Source organism: Mastomys coucha, unplaced genomic scaffold, assembly GCF_008632895.1.
Source record: "Mastomys coucha isolate ucsf_1 unplaced genomic scaffold, UCSF_Mcou_1 pScaffold22, whole genome shotgun sequence".
Classification (NCBI taxonomy): Eukaryota; Metazoa; Chordata; class Mammalia; order Rodentia; family Muridae; genus Mastomys; species Mastomys coucha.
The window spans coordinates 29,621,427-29,643,621 of NW_022196905.1; positions in this window are offsets into that span (position 1 = coordinate 29,621,427).

The following is a 22,195-nucleotide window of genomic DNA, read 5'->3' on the forward strand; positions in this document are numbered from 1 at the left end:
GTGAAGAAAGAAGTACAATGTTGGCACTTCAGCTTGTGTGTTCTGGAAGACCTCATACCCAGTTGAAGAGCTGAGGGGTTAGGCACACAGTGCCCAAGAGACAGGTCTGGGCTGAGTACCAGGATATAGAGAGGAGGTCTGTCCCATCCCTGTGATTTTTTTTTTTGTCCATAGGTAAGGAATCAGGGGTTTGTGGATTATACATGGGTCAGTGTATAGCTGGGACGCTGCACAGCTCCAGACCAGCTTGCTGTATAGATGTATTAGAGGCATGTGTCCTGTGCTGGAACCAGGTAGCAGAGAGGAAGTGGCCCCGTGGAAGGCACCATGCCCTGGTACACAGACAGCACTGCTGGGTGATGGTGAACACAGATTTGGGCCAGAACAGCACAGGGATCCAGCTGCTGATCTCCTTTACTATCTGTGACCTTGGCTCAGGATGTCGACCCAGTAGAAAGCAAGCTCTGCAAAAGGACCTTTGGATATATATATCCTTGTTCACCTGGGGGCTGAGGGAGCAGAGAGCCATGGAGACAAGGCCCAGGAAGCAAGAGGGAGGTAAAGCACGCAAAACTCACTGTGAACTAGGCGTGGCAGTGCATGCCTATAATCCCTGCATCCAGGAGGCAAGGCAAGCAAATCTCCGTGAGTTAAAGGCCAGCTTGGTCGACATAGAAAGTTCCAGGTCAGTCAGAGCTAAGTAGGGAGGAGATTCTTCAAACATAAACACACCACTAAATAACATTCACTGTGAGGCTACACAGGCTCGAGTGTCATCCTGATGGTCCAGGATATCAGCCAGCCACCTGGGACTCAGGTTCATATTGAGTACAGAGGGTATGATGTACTAGCTGGTTTTTGTGTGCCAGCTTGACAGAATCATCAGAGAGGAAGGAGTCTCAGTTGAGAAAAAGCCTCCATGAAATCCAGCTATAAGGCATTTTCTCAATTAGTGATCAGTGAGGGAGGGCCCAGTCCACTGTGGGTGGTTCCCTGGGCTGGTGGTTCTGGGTTCTATAAGAAAACAGACTGAGCAAGCCATGGGGAGCAAGCCAGTAAGCAGCACCCCTCCATGGCCTCTGCATCGGCTCCTGCCTCCAGGTTGAGTTCCTGTCCTGACTTCCTCCAGTGATGGCCTATGATCTGGAAGTGCTAAGCTAAGTTAACCCTTTCCTCCCCAACTTGCTTTTTTGTCTCAGCAATAGAATTTCTGACTAAGACAGTGTGATGAGCTGCCCTCCCAAGCTCTCTTCCTGATTTGTTTGTTTAGTTTGCTGTTTGTTTGTTTGTTTGCTTGCTTGATTGCTTTTGGTGGTGGTGGTTCAGTAGCTTGCTGTTTGTTTGAGATGGGATCTTGCTAGGTAATCCAGCTAGTCTTAAACTCATGATCATTCCACTTCAGCCTTCTTTTGGCTGGGATTGTGTGTGTGTGTGTGTGTGTGTGTGTGTGTGTGTGTACCTCACACCCAACTCTCCCTGAATGCCTCCTCCCCCTGCCAAGTCCTCTGTGCTGGAAATTGAATTTAGGGCCTCACACACATTAGATGATTGCTCCGCCCCCAATCCGTGCTTCCAGCCTTCCTCCTATACTCTGGATGAGCTGGAGCGAGGCTTGATTCTGCCACCATTCCTCACAGTGCATGGAACAATTTTCTACCTAGTTCTGTCCACAGAATAGGTAGGCTCAGACAGTACCCCAACCCTGTCCTGGGTCTCTCTAGATGACAAACCCTCCCTAGCTAGCTCAAGCCCTCCAGATCGGGACCTTCAGGCTGCTTCAACTTGGGATCTTGGACTTTGTAGGGTACTGAAAAGCCTTCCTCAGTCAGGGTCAGCACAAAGGCCCCAGACAACTCCAGATGAGGCCCCCGTTCTACTTCCTGGCCCTAGGTCTGGCTATGGTTGGCCTTCAGTCCAGTCTAAGTGCTGGGTGTTGGGGTACCCCAGGGCCTACAGGACATAGGGTAGGCCAGAGGTGGATGCAGATATGGATGCAGAGGAGCAGAGGTGGATACCATCTGTTCTCCCCCAGATATGCACAATCCTAGCACCCAGACACTTAGTCCTCTGGGTCACAATGTTCCCATCTATAAAAGGACCACACAGAGCATTCAGACCTATAACAGAAGCCCCCAGGGATCTTGGATGTCCTCCACCACAGCATCTGTAGCATTATGAGCCTACTCTTCTAATAATGTCTTCCCACCATAGCTCTAGGGCACCTTCCTCAGCTCACTGTGTGACCACGCTCAGTTCCCTGGACCCAGCCAGGCCTCTCACAAGTGGCTCTGACTTCTTCCTACAGTATGGTCTCCTTTAGACCGCCCTGGGTCTGCTCCTGCTCCTGGGCCTCAGTGGACCTCAATGGCTCTTCCTCTATGGTAGTCACAAGCATCTTTACCAGGTGGCCACCTCCTCAAGTCTGAACATGGGCTTTCTCTCTTTCAGCCGTCAGATGATGAAACAAGAGCTGAACATCCTGGCTCCAGGCTTCAAGTCTGTATCTTTCCCTGTAAATAATTTAGACAAACACACATCACTTTCACAGTGGCTGCCCAGAGACTTTTTATCTAATCCAGCCTTTTGAACAATGTTTTCTGAGAACAGGAGTTTGCCATGAGCCATTTTGATGCAGGGAAGATGAATAATGCATGAGGGGAGGAGGGACAGTCTCAGACCTGAGAACTAGATTTACATGTGTGTGTGTGTGTGTGTGTGTGATGTATGTGTATGGTATGTGGTGTGTATGTATGTGTGTATGTGGTATCTGTGGTATGTGGGTATGTGTGTGGTCTGTATGTATATGTGTGTGTGGTATGTGTGTATGTGCATTGATATGTGTGTATGTGTGGTGTGTTTTATGTTGTATGGTGTGTTTGTGTCTATGTGTGTGTGTGGTGTTATGTTGTATGGCATGTTTGTGTGTGTGTGCATTGTGTGTGTGTATGTGGTGTGTATTATGTTGTATGATGTGGTGTGTGCTATATTGTGGTGTGTGTGTGTGTGTATGTGTATTGTGTGTAGGCTATACTCAATTGGTGGTTTGTGGACCCCTGTTCCACCCTGTAGCAGTCAGTTACTTTGGGATGTTTTAGGATATTTTTTGTGTCAGACCCTCTTGCTCTGAGCTACGCCGAAGATCCATGGCTACCTGAGATCCCATCACTGAGGAGCTTCCAGAGAGAGTAGGAGATGATGCAATATAGGGTAATTTGAAGGCATCAGTGGTATCAAGCCAGATCTGGTCACTGGGGTGGGGATAGGGATCTTCTCACCCCAGTTCAGTGTGTCACTAACAGAGGAAAGGGACTGTGTCCACGTGCACAGCCCAGCTGCGATCTTTGAGCTTTTAGCTGACCATAATCTGAGAAATGGTCCAGGCTTCCCTTGACATTTGAGCATTTGTCTGTTTCCTGGCTTCACCCAGCTACTAGCAAGGCATTGTGTCCATGTCTCTTGGGGCTTTAGTACTTCACCTATTCAGCCCAGTTATTGGAAGACTTGTCTCTGCTCTTCTAGAACATTCTCACTACCATCCTCCAAGACTGGCCTCTTTTTGTTCTCTTTCCTCCCTGTGCTCTCTGCTCCTTGGTCCCTGGGACACTTTTGATGTCCCTCCCCCCATTTCCCACCTCTAATCTGACTCTGCTACTGTGGCTTTCCTGTTGCTCCACCCATCACTGCCTCTGTGCTGTAGCCAGCCTGGGAGGGAGGTGTGTTTTCCAGAGCTGCACTTTTCATTTATGGAGCAAGCAGAGCGTGCTTGACATCAGATGGTAGTGCAGCATGCACTCCAGATGCCGTTTCAAAGAGGCCCATCTCTTCCTGGCTCTTGTGATTGGCTTTAGGTTTTCTCTGAGGTTCCCCTTACTCTCCCCGCTCCTTCGATGCCCACCCACAGTCCTCCCCACCGCCTGTTTACTGTACCTCAGCCTCACAGGGCTCTGTCCTCTCTGGCCTGGCTCTCTCGGGGTCGGGAGAACCTGTGTATCCATCTTGGTCTAGCCACCTGCATTCACATTTAAATATATAAAGGAGAGACCTTATTCTCTCCTTTCTTCTCTCTCTTCACATTTTGATGTGTGCCCACTGCCTTTTTTAGAAGGGTGAGTATGGCCATGTTGCTTAAAAAAAAAGTTTAAAAACTTTTTTAAAAAACTTTTTTATTGATTCTTTGTTAATTTCATATCATGCACCCCAATCCCACTCATCTCCCCATACCTTCGTATCTGCCCTCTGCCTCCAAAAGAGAACAAAATAAGATAGAATAAAAAGAAAATCTTGCCGTGGAAGCTGTGATGTGTCACAGTGAGTCACATAGTAAACCCATTTGTCCACACATCTTTACTTGCAAATGTTCATTGCAATGAGTCATTGGTCTGATTTGAGGCTTCTGGCTTCTGCTACACCATCAATACTGGATCCTCACTGGGACTCCTCCTTGGATGTCTTGTTGTTGCCCTATGGCATGGAGATCCTGCAGCCTTGGATCTACAGGACTGGCCCCCAGAGCTCCGGATCTGGGCCTTGGAGGTAGCTGGCTGGGTTGGTCAGTCTTCTAGCTCGCCTGAACACACACCACCATGATGACCTCTCCAGCGCTGCCCTGGTTAGCTCACCCAATGCTGCAGCCAGCAAGAGGCAGGGTCAGTTCTCCTGCTTTCACAACTGTGGGGCTAACCCACCCACCTGCTGCAGACAGTGAGGGGGGCATCTCTTTCTCATGTACCCCTCGGCTCATGAAGAACAGGGATAGCTCTTGAGCAGTCGTGCCCTTGGACCATCCTCCTTCCCCCTGCTCCCCCACTTTCAGGGTCAGCACTACTGTCCTGCCCAGGTAAGAAGTGTGGTGGCTGGCAAAGGGCGGAACCTGCTAAGCACAGTAACTCAGGCAGCAGTCTAGAATTGGGACAGGTTTCGCTCTTTGCCAGCCACCACACTTCTTACCTTGGTGGTAACATGGGCCTGGGACCTCAACATAGACTCCAGTTTCCAATAGGACCATGGACCCAGATATGGCTCCTAGCAGTCACCTGGGCCCTGATGTCCCCATGGCCTCAGGTGGCAGTGCAGGCCACTCAATATTCACACGGTCTCTGGGCTCAGCCCAGACCATAGATATTTACTTGGCCTTTGGTGGTAACTCTGGTCGTAGACATTGATACAGATCCCAGCTACAGCAGGATCATGGATCCAGACATGGTCTTGGCAGCATCCCAGGCCAGGACCTCACCACGACCTCCTCACACCTGCCTGCTCCTCACCACTGTAGAGTCTCCAGTTCTGCCTTTCTCCTCAGTGCCCAAAACCCTCTGCTTCACTGTCTTCTCCATCTCTCCACCACACATTCATTCACTACAGAGGTGCCATGCCAGGTGCTTGGGTATCTTTCTTCCAGCTTCTGTGCCCATTGCTTTCTTAATAGGTGACTTTAGATTGGTTTTTAGGTTATAGGAAAATTGAGAAGAGTTCTCATGTACCCACACCCAGTACATCTCACACATGTGCTACAACCAAAGACTTCATGTTGGTGTGATTAACTGTAGTCCATGATACATGCTGTTTCTGAGTGTGTATATACTGTCCTTCTTCTGTCCCAGGGCCTCACTTAGTTGTCATGTCTCCTGAGGCTCTGGTCTCTCCAACAGCTGCTACAGCTTGTGAAGTGCTAGTCAGGGATGTTCCTCATGGTTCTCCCTGTTGGACTGACATCACAGTGGGTCAACAGTAGCAAGGATACATTGCCCGTCACTGCTGCTCGTAGCCTAAGGAGCTCTCCTAACCTAAGGATAATCCCTCAGGTAAATCTTCTCCTTGACCTCACTTTGCCGGTGTAGGAGTGAGGCAAAGTCAGCAGGTTTAAGTAGAGGCAGAGATCTACTATGTGTTAGTCACTATCCGTCTGGCTGAGACAAAATATCTGACAGAAACAACTTAAGGGAGAAAGGGTTTGTTTGTCTGACAGCTTGGGGATACAGTCATCACTGTGGAGAAGGCCTGGAGCCAGCTGTCACATTGCATCTGCATTTAGGAAGTAGACAGAAACCAGTGCTGGTGCTTAGCCCACTCTCTCCCTTTTATTCCGTCTTGGACTCCAGCCCATGAGATGGTACCACTCACATCCAGGGTGGCTTGTCCCACTTCATTTTACTGGATCTGGAAACTCCTCGCAGGTGTGCTCAGGGACTTGTCTCCTCTGAGGTTCTAGATTCTGCTAAGTTGGCAATTGATATTCGTCATCACAGTATACCCTTCAGGTTTTCTCATTTTTAAAAATATTTATTTTAATTATCTGTGTGGATCTGTGTGTGGGTATGTGCACACACATGCTGGTTCCTATGGAGGCAAGAGGCATTGGGTCCCCATGGAGTTGCAGGTGGTGGTCTGACAAGGATGCCAGGAATGAACTCAAGTCCTTTTAATCATTGAGCCACCATTTCAGCCCCCATAACACACACACACACACACACACACACACACACACACAGAGAGAGAGAGAGAGAGAGCAAGAGGGAGCCAGAGCATGAGATCCAGAGCATGAGAGGGACCCTTAAAGGAAGGACAGAGGCACATACCCAGGTTAGGCCTTAGCTTCCTCAATAGAGACTTGCCCCTGTGTGTCCTAGCAACAGCTAAAGATGCTTTGTGACTTTCAATGTCATATTGCTCAAAGGACGTGATGTACAAGGTTTAAAGATGAAGCAAAGGTTTAAAATATGATCTGGCTATACTATTTCTTTATGAAATTTTGTTATCTTAAAATTGTAAGGTGCTTTAATGAGGTACATCATTAGGGTTTGGGGGTGAAAGGAGAGCCAATATGATTTAACTCAAGGTCATGGATGTTTTGCCTCTGAGTAAGCAGAGTTCACTTTGTTTGTTTGTTTTGAGACAAGGTTTCTCTGTGTAGCCCTGGCTGTCCTGGAACTCACTCTGTAGACCAGGCTGGCCTCGAACTCAGAAATCCGCCTGCCTCTGCCTCCCAAATGCTGGGATTAAAGGTGTGCACCACCACTGCCCAGCGAGTCCACTTGTTTTTAACAGCCTCGTTTTAGGAAAACACACTCTGTAGTCAATTGTGACTTTATCAGTGGGCATGGAGATCCGACTCTTTGCTGGATTCTGGAGCTGTAACGCACTGAAGTCCAAAAGGAAACTGGCAGTGCTTCCTGCATGAAGAGCCCCATGGAATCCAGATCAGACTGACAACCCTTGGCAGCTGCCTGCAAGCATCCTTAATAGAGAACTGTTCTTACCTACCCCAGTATCCCAGAAAGGGGGCCCCAGATCTTGGCCACGGACTTAAAGCATGTCCCCATCCATAAGGAATGCTTAGTAGCTCCAGACCAGACTCAGAGGCCCTTTCTGGATAGGCTAGCTGGAGCTCAGGCATACACTGATAATCCATGGGCAGAGTCAGAGCCACATTGCTTTCTGGTTAAGTGAGATCCCTTCACAAATGATGCTGATAGGTTATCACCGGTCATCTGTGGGACTGCAGGGAACCATGCTGGTAACAGGGCTGACCTAGAGCAGGTAGTCCACATCCTGAGCATGTATCTGTCCCTACTAGAGCTTGGATCTCTTCGTGGTGCATTACAACTTCAGCCTCACCCCCTCTTTCCACTGAGCCCTCCATGGTAAAAGGAGACCGGCAGAGTCTGCCTTCCAATATGGTTGCCCAGCAATCAAGCCATGCAGGCCAGTCAGGGTTGGCTTCCACTGCTGACAACTTGGACACATAGTTGTGATGGTGACCACCAAATAGGCCTAGGCTGGGGCTGCCCAACTTGTTGAGCCCTTATGTAGCCTCTCTCAGCTCCAGTTGGCCACAGAGTCTACTTCCAGAGGCTGAGAGGAAGTTGCCTGACTTCCATTGAGCATCCCACAGTGAGCATATGCACAGGACATAGATACCCCAGCACTTGGGTGCATTCCTGCAGAGCCTTTCCCAGGTGGTCCTGGTTCTTGTCTTCAACTTGCTGTTTTCAAGTTCTGGGGCAACCATTGGTATGTCACAGGTCATATGATCTAGACAGAGGTCCCTCCTGGAGGACAAGGATACTCAACTTCAGTCAGAAAGACTCAGGATGATTATATTGGAACTGAAGTTGGACTTTGCTCCCTGGAGAGAGGAATGGAAGGCTGTCCTCAGTCACAAATGCCCAGCAGATGCCCAGAAAGCCAAGGTCAGGGGATAATGAGGGTCAGACCAGAAGTCAGTAGAGTTATCTGATGATTAATTAATAGCAGAATTCATGTAGGGTTATGTGTGTAAATGTATATACACATAGACATTCAATATACACATGTGGTGCACACTTCACCGTGGCGCACACTTCACATACCATACACATACCACATACACACATCACACACACACACATACACATACACACACACACACACACACACTTTCCAGCTAATTTAAAGAAGGAAAAGCAAACTCTAAGCTAGCAAACAGAAAAAGGGCAACAAAACTTAGACACAAAGGGTTTTAATAAAGAGAATTCAGACAGACTGAGTGTTTCCTGGGAAAGTGTGGCTCATCATGATTGTCTCAAGGCAAGAACAAAATCTCAACCCTAATTCCTTCTTCCCACAGCTGGGGGGCTGGTGGTTTTCCAGGCAATGCTGCAGGCATTCAAAGCACTAGTAACACCAGGGTTCTGTAAATTTTTCCAGAGAGAAGAATATGAAAAACTACCCAGTACATTTTCATGAAGCTGGATTCATATCAAAACCTATCAGAAAACCCCAGAACCCACTTCTGTGGGTACAGATGTGGAGCTCAAACATGAGCCAGAAATTCAGCCTCATTCCACAGAAGAGCCACCTAACTCCATGACAAATGAGGACACATTGGAAAGTCAGTGGCTAGAAACAATGCTACAAGATGTGAAGAGTGTAGTAAGGAAACAAGGGGCTGTGGAGATGCTCAGGTGAAAGTGCATTTGTGTGCAAGCATGAGGTCCTGTGTTCAAATCCCCAGGATCCGCTGAAAAGTCAGGCTTGGTCATATGCATCTGTAGTCCCAAACAGAGGAGGCAGAGACAGGCAATCCCAGAGGCTCCTAGGTCAACCAACCTCACCTAATTGGAGAGCTCTAGTTTCAGTGAGAGGCCCTGTCCCAAAAATCAAGATGATGGCTCCTGAGGAATGATAGCCAAAGTTGTCCTCTGGTCTGCACATACACTCAGGGCAGTGAGTGCCTTGGGCCCTGGGGATATAGCTCCAGGTTAGGGTAGAGATGCGACAGCAGAGGCAGGGAGGAGTAATTCCCTAGGGCACCAGATGCTGTGACTGAGGGGTGCAGGTGGGGATGAACACTCTATGAAGTACATCTTCTGAGACCCGAGGCTCCCTTAAGAGGCTAGCTAAGTTCAATACCTGAGGGAGGTAGAGAAAATAGGTGCAGGGTGGGGATTTGGATCTTGGAAGGAAGGGCTGCCTGAACATGGCCCACAACACTGTGAGATGACAGGCTGTAGATGAAGATTGCCCAAGTGAGTGGAGCCATCAGAGAACACCATACTTGCAAGACCCCTGTCTCCACACTGCCCACTTCTGGCTGGGAGATATCCCCCACCAGGGAACTTACCACACACCAAGTCAGCAAATTGCATCTGAATTTGGGGCCACGCTGTCATATTGCTAGCTTGGATTTTAGAAACATTGGACACTGTGAAGGGTGGTCAGGGCTCTGTGATCCTGATGTTCTGAAAACTTCACACAACAAACTGGCCACCAGAGCTGTGTTACTGCTGAGAAACAGAGACACCCTGGCTGTCCAGCGTCAGGGAGCTATGCACATGAATCGAGTACAGAATACCAGAGTGCCACTCAAGCCAGTGTCTGCACAACCCTGTTGCCTGGAAATATGTAAGAGGTCAGAGGTCAACCTCAGGGGTCTGTTCTCTGATGCTGCATCTGCTTTTTGAGCCAGAGCCTCTCGCTGGCACCTGGGGTTTTCTGCTTAGTCTAGACTGGCTAGGAAGGCCCAGGGATCTGCTTGCCCCACCTCCATAGGACTGTGATTTCAGATGGGCATATTTAATATGGGTGCAGCAGATTTAACTTAGGCTCTTATGCTTGTGTGGCAAGTACTTTACTGACTGGGTCATCTCCCCAGCCAGAGGATGTGTCCTCTCATCGTACAGCTAAACACTCAGAAGCATTCATGAGCTCTAGCTATGTAGCCCCAAGCCCCAAGTACTAGGGAAACAGGCAAGCGATGTCACACCCAGCATTCAGGGCCCTGTCAGGTGGTTCACCCAGGGTCACCATGGAGGCTCGCTGCTCCGATAGTACAGCCTGAATGCAGAGGCTCACCTGTGGGGCACAGCTTCTGCAGATTCAAGAGGAAGATGGGGGCACTACACCCCATTTCTTGTGGTCCCAGTTCTGGGTACGGCTACATCTTTTTTCTCCTGTACAGCCCCAGGGCTATATGGGGATATTTCTCCAGCTGCGACAGTTAATAATGCCAGTGGCCTCTCTATTTTCACCAAGGCAAATTGGCAGCACAGGAGATGAGCTGCAGCAGAGGCTGCTGCGCGGCCTCGCATGCCTTTTACAAGCTTCCTCTCAGGCTGATTACCGCTCACAGCGACAAAGGGACAGGTGTGAGGCCCACTTGAGAAAGAGTTGAATGTTTCAGTGAACTATTTACATGCCTTTGGAATAAGTAACCAGCCTGCTTTATCTCCAAAGCCCTGCATCCTGGATTCCTCATCACCCACCAGGGAAGACTGTGGCTGCCACCATGCCTGGGGGAAGGACCAGCCTGGCTGGGGCTTCTGCCCTGCAGTGAATGCAAATACAATTATTTATTTATTTATTTACTTACTTACTTACTTACTTATTTATTTAGCAGGTTGAGCTTTACTGGGTACTTTTCTTCTACGTGGCCCATCCCTCTGCTTGTAAATGGCTTTGATGGTTGAGAGGCAGGCTAAGCTGAAAGTGTCCTGCACAGGGTAGTTGTTCAACAAACCCTACTGGAAAGATACAATTCACTGTTCAAAGATTGGAATGTGGGATTGTGGGGCTCTGGGGCAGGGGGCAGTGTCTACACTTCAGGTTACTGTTGTGTAAACCCACCCTCCCAGCACTGTGTGAAGTCCCCGCAGCATACCTTCCTCACAGTCCTCCTCCTCTTTAGGATGACACACTTAACTTTGCTGCCTGGCAAACCTCCCAAGACAGCTTGAAGTGGTGTCAATTTGTAACCCTGGGTAACCATTTATGTTTTGTATTTGCCTCTATAGCCCCTGCTTCTCTTTTATCCTTCTTGTTTATTTGGGAAAATTCTTTATATATTCAGGGTAGCAATCCTCTTGTATATGCGGCAGTTATTCGAGTTATAATAAGTTACAGAGTGCTTTTCCTCTTTTTACTTTCTTTTAAGTGTCTTGTCTTTTTAGTACCATAACTTTAATCCCTTTTGCATTAAAATGTCAATTCCTCTGCATTTATTTGTAAATATTTCAGTATGCATTTAAGAACAAGAATGTATAATAGATTATAATGAACTTAAGTTATTGCCATAATGGAGCTGAATTGATTAATCATTTTGCCAGGGTTTGTGGTTTTGTGGTTTTCCATGAAACCCTTATCCATTCTGAGTTTATGGTTTTCTTTATTTCTTTTGCATTTGAAACTTTTTTAAAGTTTAAACTTTTTTTTTTTGTTTTTTTTTGGGTCTGGTGAGATTGAAGCTTTGCTCATTCCTGCTCCCTCTCTGATCTTCCGTCACGTGTCACGAGTGCCCTGTCCAGGGGCAGCAGCAGCCCTCAACCTGCACGGTCACTCCAGTGGCAGGGTCTCTCTCTGGACATTCTGCTGTCTGCCCTTGGCAATGTTGCCCATTCCTGTCCAAAGCCGCCTGCTTTTAAAATCTAACTTTGGGGGTCTGGAGAGATAGCTTAGTGGTTAAAATCACTGATTGCTCTTCCAGAGGACCTGGGTTCAATCCCCAGTGCCCACATAGTCAGCTCACAGCTGTTTGCAACTCCAGTTCTGGGGGATCCAACCGATACACATACAGGCAAAACACTCACACACAGAAAATAAAAATAAATCCCACACTTTAATCCAAGCACTTTGGAGACAGAGTCAGGTAGATCTCTGTGAGGTTAAAGCCACCCTGTTTCACAGCAAGTTCCAGACCAGCCAGGGATTCAGAGTGAGACTACAACCCCGTATAATGGTCTGGCAGAGCAAGCCCTTTTACCTTGTTCTTTGTTTATTAATTGGTTAGTATAGGAAATATTTACCGAGATCCTTCAAAGTGCCTGGTCTGGTCTTAGGCACTGGAGAGTCCATCAGAGAAGAAAAAATAACAATTGAAGTCTCTCTTCTTATTGAAGGAGACAAGAAAACTCATGAGAAATAGGGGAACCATGGGGCCTGGAACAACAGTTCCATTGGCAAGATGAGAGTTGGATTCCAAAAAATCATTTTTTTTTCTTAAATTTTGTATTTGTTTGTTTGTTTATTTTATTAAAAAATAAAAACAAACTCTAGGTTTTCTCTACATAACCCTGGCTGTCCTGGAACTCATTTTGTAGGCCAGGCTGGATTTGAACTCACCTCCTCCCTCTCCCCTGGGGTGCTGGGATTAAAGGTGTGTGCCACAATACCCTGCCACCAGAGCCCTCATTTTCAAAGCCAACTACGATGGCTCCTGCTTGTCATCTAGAGTGTAGATTCGAGATAGGAGGATTCCTGAAGGCTCACTGGACTGTCAGGTTAGCCTAATTGGTGAATTCCAGGCCAGTGAGAGACCCTGTCTCAAAAAAGAAGGAAGAAAATGTGCTGCTACTGGGGAGGAGGCAGAGGAGTGGAAGAAGAGGGAAAGAAGAGGAGATACGGAACAATAGAGGAGGGAGGGAGATGTGGAAGAAGAACACGGAGGAAGAGTAGAGGAAGAGAGACTGGGAAACAAATGAGCTTCTGAAAGGGACAGCCAGGTGGGCAGGGTCCATGCACTGCTCAGGCAGGTAGACAGGCAGGTGGATAGGCAAGTGGACAGAGAGGTGGTCAGACAGGTGCTCAGGCATGTGGACAGGCAAGTGGACAGGCAGGTGGTCAGATAGGTGATCAGACAGGTGGACAGACAGGTGGTCAGACAGATGGTCAGACAGGTGGTCAGGCAGGTGGGTGGGAGAGCCCCAGAGTGTCTAGGTTTGGGGGTTCTTCTCGATACCTCTCAACAGGTGCCAGTTCTCGACAACTGGCACATATGTTAGGAGTGAGACAAATTCTGATCGTGTTGAACTAAAACGAACTGAAAGAAATCCAGATTGCTCTTGTGTTGGATTTGGACTGAGCTGAACTGAACTGAGATGAACTACAGTGAATTCAGGTTCCATTAGGAACTGCTATTCAGCATCTCCTGTGGGCATGGGGCTGCCATGGAGACCCTGCAACTCTGTGGGTCCCCATCTGCAAGGGACAAGCATGGTGTGTCTATACTGGGTGAGGTACATGCACACTTGTGTATCATTTGCAGGCCAGCAGTCCTTGAGAGTCCTTGTCCCTGGTGTAGGTACTGGGGACTCTGTACTTGTAAGGAAAGTACTATTGATATTTCTCTGGCCCTGCTCTGTGAGCCACTGTTACCTGGGGCCTGGACTTGTGCAGTGAGCTCTTTGAAAGTGTGACCCCCTCATGGAGGCCTGAAGAAGGCTCCTGGTCCTGTCGTCACTAAGTCCCATTGCTTTGTATATTCACAGTCAGTATCTGTCGAATGCTCTATGGACTAGGAGCACACTGCCCCTCTGCAAACTGTTCCCTTGGCATTTCTCTGCCCTGGTTCATAGCCTTGGCTCCTTTGGGCCTGTGCACACATTCATCCTGAGTGGGGGTTAGGAGGGCCGGGCTCTGCTGGACCTTTCCTCAGGGTTCATTCGGCTCTTGAAGCCACAGAGAGCAGATGCTTGGGTGGGTCCCTTGAGGCTGTGCCCAGTCAATCACCTGGGTTCTCATGAGGTCTAATTCCACCTTGAAAAATATGGATAAAGCTGGGGAGAGGGGCATTCTGGAAGCTTGTAAGGAGGGTAGAGGCTGGATCAACTGTTCTGTACTTAGCAGAACATGATTCTCCCGTGGGCACCCAGCCCATTCTGTCACTTGTCCAGACAGTGGCTGCTCCAAGAGGGGATGAGAAGGTGTTGGTCTCCTCCTTCCCTGGTGTGCCCCAGCTGCTGCAGCAGAAGGTGAGTGGCAGCTTAGGTTGCTATAGAAACAATAATGCCTCTGGCACTCCCCACTCCTTGCTCAGCTGCTTGTCCTCCCACATGGAGTCTTGGGTGGCCCCCTTAGGGAAGAAGGCCATGTGGGTGGGTACCTTTGGGCACTCCATACGGGCTCTAAATTCATGACACCTGATCAGCATCATCCTCACATCATCAGGAGGCCCAAGCGCAAAAGAAGCAAGTCCAGAGAGGGAAAGCAACAAGCACAAAGCCACACAGCCTCTCGGGTCACAGCAGTGTCTGGTTCCTGAGCCTGCCTGGCTGGCCTCTTTCTCTAAGTCCTAGGTGCCACTCCTGGTTTGGGAATCTAAGCTTGATATTTAGACCTGGGACGGTCTCTCCCCATCCTGGCTAGCTGGGTGACAGTATTCGTTACTTTCCCCTTTGCTGTGGCAAAATACCTTGACAAAAGCAACTCGAGGAAGGAAAGGGAGAAAGGGTTGGCTTCAGCTCACAGTCTGAGGGAACAGCCGGTCACAGCGGGAAGCCCTGGCCACAGGAGTGGCCACGCTGTGGTCAGTCAGGGGGCAGATGTGAACACTGCTGCCCAGCCTCTTTCTCTTTCCTCAGTCAAGGCCCCAGGCCTTGAGCAGTGTGTCCCACATTAGGGCAGAGTGAGACAGGTCCTCACAGGTAAGCCCAGAGGCCCTGCCTCCCAAGAGATTCTATATCCTGTCATGGTGACAACTGCAACAGAGACCATCACAGTGACCTTGAATGACCCTTGCCCCATTTGAACCTCTGTGCCCCTATTCACGGAGTAAGGGCTGCTCCTGTGTGTGTGTGGGGGGTGGTTTCCAAGGTGACTCCCAGGTTAGAGAGGTAGAGGGCGCATGCTCCCCAACATGCTCCAATCCTTCTGCAGCACCGGGCTCTGTTCTGTCCCCTCTCTAGGTGGCATTATGTCTTGTGCCTTACCTCCTGCAAGAAGCTCGGGAGAGCCTCAGAGGACAGAGCCTGAGAAGCAGCCAAGGTTGCTGTAGATCCTGGGAGGTGACTGGGCCCTGTATCATATTGAAAGAACACCCCAGGAGGCCCAGCTGTCCCCAAGAGGGAATCCTTTCCCACCCAAGATTGAGCAAGGCCTTCAAGTAGTGCAGGGGCAGTACTCTGAGGCAGAGCCCAGCAGACAATGGTCAGTATCCACCAGAAAGGAGAGAGGCCCTGAGGCAGAAGGGACAGGTTGGGCCCAGTGGAGATACATGGGAGACTGGCTCTAAAAGGGGTGTGGCTGGTTGGCTAACTGGGAAAACATGACACCCTGTTTCCTGCAGTCATGTGACCTTAGCTCCTCTCAGATCCACCCCTTCCCACTTCTCACCCCAAGTCCTGCTACTGCTACCTCAACTGGGCTTGCCAAGCTGGTCCCCATATTGGCTAGGAGGATCCTGGAGCAGGTCCAGGGGTGCCGCTGATTTGCAAGACACTCTTATGTTAGGGCCAGGACATTTGTCAGTCTGAGTGTTCCACACAGAGAAGGATGCATACCAACAGCAGGCGTTGGTGACTGCCAGTACATCCTGTGGGCCTGCGGATAGAGCAAAGACAGCCCTAGCATTGCAAAGTGTCATGAGTGGGGAATAGCTTGCCTGAGGAGGCTCAGCCAAATTTGTCTGTAGGCCTAAAACAGCAGCAAACATTTTGTTAAGAAACAAGGTGAGGGGGAGGCAAGGAATTAGATGGGAGGCAGCTGACCTTACAACTCATGCTCACCTACCCCAGGGCCCTTTGAGCCTCACCTAGGGTCTCCTGAGAGCAATGAAAGAATGCCCCTAACTAAGCAGCGCAACAACAGTGGTTGTTGTTGCCTTCCAGAACATTCTTCTTAGCTTCAGATCTCAGCTTTCTCTCTCTCTCTCTCTCTCTCTCTCTCTCTCTCTCTCTCTCTCTCTCTCTCTCTCTCTTTGCTTTTGAAGACAGGATTTCTCTGTGTAGTCTTGGCTGTCCTGGAACTCACTCTGTAGACCAGGCTGGCCTCGAAGTCAGAAATCCTCCTGCCTCTGCCTCCCAAGTGCTGGGATCAAAGGTGTGCACCACCACTGCCCGGCTCTCCTCAGTTCTGTAGAGGACCCCTCCAGGACTATAGCCAGAAGAGTAGAGGGTGGGGAGGAGTCGGGGAGTATTCTGCCCCTGGAGAACAATAGACAGGGCACAGGAAAAGAAGACAACTCCCTCCATGTGGGGGCAGCAGGGAAGGAAGGTGACCCCATCTACATCAGGATGCTCATGCTGGAGGTCACAGTTTAGTGGCCCTTGGAGAAGAGGCCTCCACAGAGTCACAGCTCAGTGGAAGAGTCAGGTTGGGAATGTGGACTGCTGACCAGTCAGGACCACAGAGGGAACTCCAAGTTGGAAGTTGCCATGTCACTGGGCCAGTGTCATGGAGAGCATCTCCCGGCATGGAGCCTGCGTCAGCAGCCACACTGAAGAAGAGATTATGATTTCAGAGGAGCCTGAGGAAGTAGGCTGCGTTTCTGTACTCTGTGATTCCTGCCACTTGATTCTTCCCCTCTTCTCTGTAATTATCCCATCATGGGTGAAAATAAACCTTAGCAGGAGACGCCTCCCAGAAGGCCTAGTGGAGGTTGGGCAGGTGAAACAGTTTCTCAGACTCGGGCTCACACATCTCCTATGGTGCAGAGCAGTCAGAGGACCACAGGCCTTGTCCTGGTTGTGGCAGCTCCTTCCCATCTCAAGAAACAATTGTCGCAGGTGCGCAGGGATGGCTGGCCTTGGCTGGCAGAGCCACTGACCCAAGCTTGACCTGCTTGACTTGCCCCATGCCTGCTTGCCTTGTGCCCACTTGCCCTGTACCCAGCCTTTCACACCTTCCTTGGCCACAAGTCACAGCTGGGCTTGGTTTCCACCAGGGAGACCCTTTAGACAGAGTCTAAGGTACAGTGTTTCCAAATGTCCAGTGAATCCATCATGACCCAGCCTTCAAACTCACAGTAGCCAGGCTGCCTGGACACCCTGGGCAATACCCTCTCATTGTTTAGAAAGTCTAGCTAAGGGGTTGTCACTAGTAATAAGTGACTAAGTAAATGTGAGGTGTTTCCACACAGCATGTGTCATCTGTCATGTAATCTGTAAACATGACTATTTTTATCACCCACCACATGGAGTGCCACTAATTTCTGTCATTGTAATGGGAAACCGGGCCCCAGAGTGAGGCTTCAAAAGAGGGAGGAAGAAAGTGGCCAGAGAGACTACAATGGATTCTCAGTGTGTGGGGCTGGTCCCTGCACCACACTTGGACTCCGGCAGGAGCCTCCTTTGCTTCGTGCCCCACCCACAGACACGGCCAGCACCGCCTCCGCGCATCTCCTGCGCATCTCCTGGCACGGTGGTGATTAAGTGTAATTGGTCTCAATCGTCATTCTCGGCAAATCAAAACCCCAGCACCATCCCACAGTCAGGCTTAGAAATGCCTCCTCAGAGTGAGATTGAAGGAGGGGACCCAGCCTGTTTAACCAGAGAGAAAGTGTTTGTCTCTCTGCAGTGGTTAAGCTGTTTGTGTACCTCTGGCTCTTACAAAGGGGCTCTGCTTGGGGGGAAAATATGCTCTTCCTTTTATCCTAGCTGAAGTCTCCCTTCCTTCCTTCCTTTCCCTTATCCTTCCTTCTTTTCTTTTTTCTTTCTCTCTTTCGTTTCTTTATTTTGGTAGCATTATGCTGAGTGGGTGGAGTCCCTGGGGTAAGATATCTCTGCCACTAGGTCAGGTGTCCTGACATCAAGTTACTGCCTCTTTGGGTAGTGAGTAGACTAACGGGAAAAAACAGGCTGAATAATGGCCTACCGTGTCCCCATAGTCCCAAGCCAACAACTTGCTCTTAGCTAAAAGAAGTCCTATCCACCCCAGGGGACATTTGCAGTGTCTAGGAATGAGAAGAGCTACTGACCTTGGCTTCTCACAGGTGGAAGCCAGGGTATGTTGCTCAGCACCTGTGAAGCGCATGGTGCGGCCTGCAGCAGAGCAATTATTCCTGTGGCCATTATTCCATCAGAACTTATTACATGTCCCTGGGCGTAGAGGAGACAGTATACAGGTTACTTCTTCTGCCTGGTGGAGTTGAGATCATGAGGAGATTTTGGACACCCTGACCAGGAGAGGGAAAGAACAGGGGGACAGACCCCTCTACTCACCCTAAAGTGACTCAGCAGTTCATCTTATGTATAGGTGGGCTCTCATGCCTGCATCTCAGGGAACCCCTATGGGATCCACCTTTCAAGTCTCTTGTGTGTATACCAAAGTCCCCACCTATATGGCCATACATCTCCACCTTCTGCCTATCTTTGCTCTGCCCACTCAGACTTTCTATCAAGGGTGTCACTTGACCTGTCCCCACAGTCAGGTTTCACCCTCCTGCTCCACTTCATCATCTGAGTTACACACCTAAATCAACCTCCTACTCTATCCTCCTCCTCAGACAAGCCTAGCCAGCTGTACTTCCCATGAAAGCCCCCCTCCGCCCCCAGTTCAGAGCTCTTGTATGACAAACCTCCTTCCCCACTTTCTGATGTTAAAGTTTGAGTGTGAAATGGCAGTCATGGTCCCATGAATGTTTGAGGAGGTTTCAGAGCCCTTAGAATGTGGGGCCTAAGTTGGAGGAAGTAGCCATTAGCAGTAGATCACTGAAGGTTAAACTGCTTCTTTTTGTTCTAATCCACCAAGATTTGAGAAGCTTGTGTCACATGTTCCTGCCACAATGAAGCCACCAAAGCCATCTTAAACCATGGGCCAAGACATATCTTTCCTCCCTCAAGTTGCTTCTGTCTGGTATTTTGCCACAGCAATGAAAAAGAAAATTAGTACTGAAAATTGGGCACCAGTATGTGTTCACAGGCCTTTGTAATTGCTCTTCAGGAGGAGTATGGAAGAGCTTGGAGCTGCTCCTGAAGTTTCCATGGAGATTCATTGAGACTCTAACCGGAAGCCTTTCATGTTGTACTCTAGGTATGGTCTATCTGTCTCCAGAAACTTCAGTGAGGTTCAATTCACATGCAGTGAGCTAAATTAATGGTGGAGGAAATTTCCAGATTGCATAGCATCCAGGCAGTGGCATGGTTAGTGGTGGCTGCTTTTAGCCAGGTTTGCAGTGAGAGGAGCAAAATGCGCAGTAGAAAGATAAAGGGTGGCAATTTGGTCCATTTGTCCACTGTTAAAGCTGTGGATAAAACCAGTGTTAGCTGATAAGGAGAAACTGTAGAACAAGAGCAAGAAGTGAGCTGCTGAAGGCTCCAGGGCGTGAACATGCACATAATTTCCAGACTTTCCTTTAAGAAGACTCTGGGGGCTGGAGAGATGGCTCAGTGGTTAAAAGCATTAGATGCTCTTATAGAAGATCTGGATTTGGTTCCCAGCACCCACATGGTGGATCACAACTGTGTCAGGGGATCTGACACTCTCTTCTGGCCTCTGCAGGTGCCTACACACATGTTCATGCACGAGTGCAGGTATACACACACACACACACACACACACACCACAAATGTATTCTCAAGCCCACACACATACACATATGATAATGAATCTTATAGAAACTAAAAATAGGGTGTCTGAAAAGATAGCACTGTTGGAATGCCCTGCTTAAAAAGAGTTTCCTGATGTGTACACCATAGGAGTGCATCCCTCATTTCAGCTGCACAAACACGCAGCCCCTGAAGCCATGGTAGAAGAGGCCCATCTGCATTCTGAGCTGGCAGTGGAAGTTAGCATCATCCATATGGTGATGTTTCTTTTTTTTTTTTCAGGCAGCAGAATGTAAGAGTTATGGAGTCATCAGGGGGTTCACCAAGGTTCCAGAAAAAAATCCCATTGGACTAGGGACATATCCCTGCAGAGAATCCTTGAATGGGTTGTGTGTGAAGCTTTGAGACAGACTCTTAATTAGCAATGGACATCCCAGGATGTTGAAAATGCCAGGAAGCTAGGATCAATCATTGAGGAAAGCTTCAAGCACCGAGAAAGAAGCCACATGCTGTCCCAGTGAGAAGAAAAGTCTAACACACTGATCCACCCACTTTACTTGGCAGAAAGCCATCCCTGGCCTGGGTCTTGCCCTTAAGACTCTCCTCTGTATCAAGCAAGGCCAGCACACGGAACTTCGAGCAGAAACCTCAAATGGGAAAAGGGGGCAGAGAAATTGGTTATGTGCAGGCTGTGGGCAGGGAAGTCAGAGGGAAGCTAAGGGCTTATAAGGCAGCATCGCCAGGGAAGGACTCTTAAAGTAAGCTGTGTACGGTGGGTTCTGGGGAACAAAAGGAACAAAATCTGTCCCAGCCGCTGGTACTTCCCTCTGTTCAAATTCTGTCAGAGGCCTGAGGGCACAGAACTTTCCCAGGGCCAGAGAAGAAAAAGGTGTACCTAGGGCAGGTGTTCCATCTCCCTTGGCTCAACTCTAGAGCCCTCTACCATCTCCTGCCTGGCAGCTCCATCTTGTGAGCTCTTCCAGGCCACTTACTTACCACCTCCATCAAACGTGGCTTTTCCCTTTGTCCCATTCCCTCCAGGCCTTTCCACTGAGTCTCCACTGCTCCCTCCTTCATCAGTCTTTCTTATTTTCTGGACAAGCTGTCTATGAAATTCTGTCCAGCCGTTCCACTCCTAGTTGATCACCCCAAGAACATACAGGAGCCTAGATAGTTCACAGCTACATCACACATAGTCACCACAGAGAGAAAAAAAAAACGAGAAAGACCCATTGTCACAAACATGAGTGGTGTGGTCAGTGTACACGATACACTAAAGGATGGATCCCTGACCCATCAGAAGACAGTTGGACCTTGACATCACTGATGCCTAGTAAGATAAGTCAGGTAGACACAAGTAGGCATGTGCGCTCTAGTACTGTGAAGTGCCCACAGCAGGCAAATCCACAGGGACAGACCATAGACTGGGTTGCCAAGGCTGCAGGGGCAATGAAGAGCTACTGCCTAGCGGGTGTGGGGTTTCCTTTGGGGGAGATGAAAATGTGGTACAAACAGACAGAAGAGGTGTGTGCTCAGCCTCAAATACCCTAAATGCAGCTAGTGGTAAGCTATGTTTTATTTTTTATTTCAGAAACTTGAAAAAAATGTGTGTGAGTGTGTGTGTGTGAGAGAGTCTGTCTGTCTGTCTGTGTGATCATAAAAGCCAGAAAGGGGTTCGTGAGCTACCTGATGTGGGTGCTGCTGTCTGAATTCTGCTCCCCGATAAAGCAGTGAGCACTCAGAGCTGCTGCGCTCTTCTCCCAGCCCATGATGGTGAACCTTAACGTTGTGAATGGGAAGAGTCGGGCAAGCAGCTCAGTGGAGGGCACCAGGAGTTTGCTGTTCAGCAATCAATCAGTCAGTCCATTAATAAAAGAATAAGCAGACGTGAATATCATCTCAGTCAAAACAAAGACCCCCCCCAACAAGTGACACCCCAGCTGAAGCCAGGCTCTGGGACAGTCCTCTTTGAATACTGCTTGTCCTGTCCTGGACTCTTTAGTACTGCTCCTCACAGACTTATGACCTCAAAGATGGTGTCACCCCTCCCCAGTCCACTCAACAGGCTGTCCTTCCCCGGTAGCAATCAGCCTCACAGTGCTGGTCCCATCTAAGGACTTGGTCCTACCAGACTGACCAGTGAAGTCTCATTCTTGGGCTTTGCCATGATACTTTGTATAGGAACCCCAGCTTTCCTCTGAACTTTACACCCAACTCTGGGCAGATCTCCTAGACACTGTGGGGAATGTGCTACATATAGTTCTCCCTATTGCTGCTTTAGACCTTGGCCCAGCCCAGGCTCCAAGCCTTTTTGCTGGTGACTGGACTGGCCTCTCAGCTCTTTGTGTTCTCTTGTTGTGGCTTACTCTGTAGTCAGCATCCACACCAAGCTCAGGAAGGCTGTGCAGGGAGGTGGGGGGAGGCTGTGCAGGGAGGATGGGGAGGCTGTGCAGGGAGGTGGG